Source organism: Sinocyclocheilus rhinocerous, unplaced genomic scaffold (assembly GCF_001515625.1).
Source record: "Sinocyclocheilus rhinocerous isolate Xijiao unplaced genomic scaffold, SAMN03320098_v1.1 scaffold1555, whole genome shotgun sequence".
Classification (NCBI taxonomy): Eukaryota; Metazoa; Chordata; class Actinopteri; order Cypriniformes; family Cyprinidae; genus Sinocyclocheilus; species Sinocyclocheilus rhinocerous.
Window position 1 is genome coordinate 578440 of NW_015644043.1, and position 2927 is coordinate 581366.

Consider the following 2927-nt stretch of genomic DNA (forward strand, 5'->3'; position numbering starts at 1 on the left):
TTTCCATTACATACAAAACTGAACTATTTTAATAGCTGAAACATTAGTATAAGCTTTTTTTGGGAAAAGGGGAAAAAGACGGGCTAGGGCCGATTTGAGACCCGTGCAGGGCTCTAATTCACCTTCATCCAATCTGTTTTGTTCTCATCTGTGAGCATGCTCTTGATATAAGCATTTTACCATTTTGTTGAGTTTAAAACGTGTGACACTTTAACAAAAAAGGAACGTCAAGGTTGATCTAGGAAAATGTGTGAAAATGTATAGGGCCCCATTCCTATATTTTGCCTGGGGCCCCCAATTCACTAAATCCGCCCCTGCCCCTCACGAATCATAGTACACAAGCAAACGACCAGGCTAATTTGATGGCCCCTCTGTCCCTCCTCCCTTTGCACTTTTCTCTTCATCACTGATGGTCCACGGCCCTTGGGACGACCAGCTCTCCAGTAATTGTTATCCTATTTGGTAATCTATGAGCCTTGGTTTCATCAGACGTTTAGCAGTGCATATAAATTTCGTTGACGTTTACTGAATGTCAGAGTTTACAACGTGGCTGATTGATTCTAACCCGTTGTATTTGAGCATGTCAAAATATGATTTGTTGCCAAACAATAGCAATTTTAAAAGCTATTTTCTCAGAGGGAAGAAAATACTATCATTCAGAGGTGAATTGAAGGCAGCTAACTGTGAGATTGAGATTAATGAGCATTTTAGTGAGTTGCCATTAGCCTGTATGGCCAGACAGTGAGGGAGAGTGAACCACTCTCAAAATGGAGAGAGTGGACCTCTGAGTGTCACAAACAACTATAATCAAGACAGCTTGGGCAAATAGTCTTGAGAGCAGAGCCTGTCAAGAAGTGAGCGTGCATGTGTTCGGACTGCAAGATTTTGGAATGGACGCTTGTAAGCGTGCAGATAAGCGTATCCAACCCCATAATCTGTCTCAGTGTGTAGGTTTAGTTCAATCATAGTTATTGAGATTTGAGTAAATCAGGCTGTAGCAGCAAGATGGAAAGTACTTGGTGTTCAGCATCTGTTTGGTAAGTGTTGTAAAGCTGTTCACACACACACACACACACACACACACATACAGTTTTGTTTTTGTGAAAAGTGGGGACATCCCATAGGCGTAATGGTTTTTATACTAACATGAAAGTAAATAGTAAAATAATAAGTAAAATGTCATGAAATTGGGAAAAAAGTCTGTTTGCCTTATTATAAGTGCAGATTTAAAGTGAATCCTGCATCTCTGTGTCTGTGCGTTTAATCAGCTTCAAATATAGTTTTGTACGACATACCAAGCATTGAAAGCTACAGGACACATTTTCAATTATTTTCTCATCAAGGGTCAATAGTGGGCAAGTGTAGAATATACATTAAATCAATAGAGTCACTCAGATATGTGCATTATATAACTTCACGTAAATAATTATGACTGGATGTTATCTGTTTTGTAACGTACTGTTCACAAGTTTGGGGTCGGTAAGATTTTTAATGTTTTAGACAAAGGTAATTTAAGGCCCGTACACACCAAGGACGATAACTATAGAAATAAGTATAATGATACAAATACCAGTGTCCATACCAATTAAGTTTAGAATGATTTTTAAAACTATATAAACAATAGAATTATTGCTATAGTTGTCATTCTTGGTGTGAACTGCTCTTTATGCTCACTTAGGCTGTATTCATCGGTTCTCTTATTGGTTCTTGCATGTGCAGCAGTTCTTGATGTTTGATGAAGGCTTTGAGAATAGCCGAAACGTCACTTGTTTTTAACTAATAAAGTATAAGTCTTTTCTTCTAGAGTGAGTGTTGCACCTTCTCTTCAAGTATGTGCATTCAATGGAACAGTGTACTAAAATACTTTGACAGAGTTCATAAAGTGAAGTGATGTGTGGCCAAGTATGGTGTCCCATATTGAAGTGAATTTGTGCTCTGCATTTAACCCATCCCAGTGCACACACACAGCAGTGAGTAGTAAATACACACACACGCACGCACGCACGCGAGCACACACACACACACACACACACACCATGTGAACCTACACACATGGCTGCTGAAAATTCAGCTTTGCCATCACAGGAATAAATTACAATTAAATATGTTTGAATAGAAAAAAAGTTATTTTTAATTGTAATATTACTATTTTTAGTGTATTGTGGATTAAATAAATGTAGCCTATTAATAAGAGACTTCTTTCAGAAACATAAAAAAAAAAAGTACCTACCCAAAACCTTTGGACAGTAGTGTAAATGAAATTGAAAATGCAATATTCATGAAGCACACACCTCTTTCATTCTTGAAAATGTAATAAATAAATAAAAAAGGTGTCAGCTCCAATGTTCAAATGAAACCCACATTACTAGTTTCCCTTTTATAGCTACATTTCACACACTGTTTAATTTGCTGATCCAGAACAAAAGTCAGCACAGGAACACAAAAGGTGACAGTTTGCTACATTACTCAGTGCAATTAAGACTTCAACAAACGAGAAGCTAGATCCACACGCATATTTTTTCTCTTTCTCTGTCTATGGGGACTTTATAACTCAGATGCAACAGCAGGTGGTAGGGCACCTTGCCATTGTGTAGTTAGCTGGAGAGTTTGTATGTGAGACAAAATTAAATGTGTTTGTGTAGGTGTTTCAAATATGCACCGAGAAGCTGAGTTTCCAGATAGACCCCGCAGGAGATGGTGTCCCACCTACACACTCATTCACTTAACTTTGCTGGCTGTAATGTTCAAATGCTCGAATACGTTTCTGTTTTCAGTACGTCTAAATACATTTGTAATTCTATAAGCATGTCAAGGGGAAACAGACCAAGAGGAATGTCTGACAGAATAAGAGAGAAAAAAAGAGACTCAATTTTCAGACCGAAATGGAAAGAGAATGAGTGTATCCACTGAGGAAAGCCTGATGTTTG

The 2927-nt window shown here is 38.0% G+C and overlaps 1 long non-coding RNA gene across 1 annotated transcript in view; it reads right to left on the reverse strand.

Annotated features, from left to right (window-relative positions):
• The window catches only part of LOC107757899 (uncharacterized), a 20771-nt gene extending 18048 nt beyond the window's left edge, over window positions 1-2723 (reverse strand). The window contains exon 1 of the long non-coding RNA XR_001641974.1: window positions 2713-2723. This is a non-coding gene — a long non-coding RNA (uncharacterized LOC107757899). The remainder of the gene's footprint in view (window positions 1-2712) is intronic.
• Window positions 2724-2927: the final 204 nt, after the last annotated feature.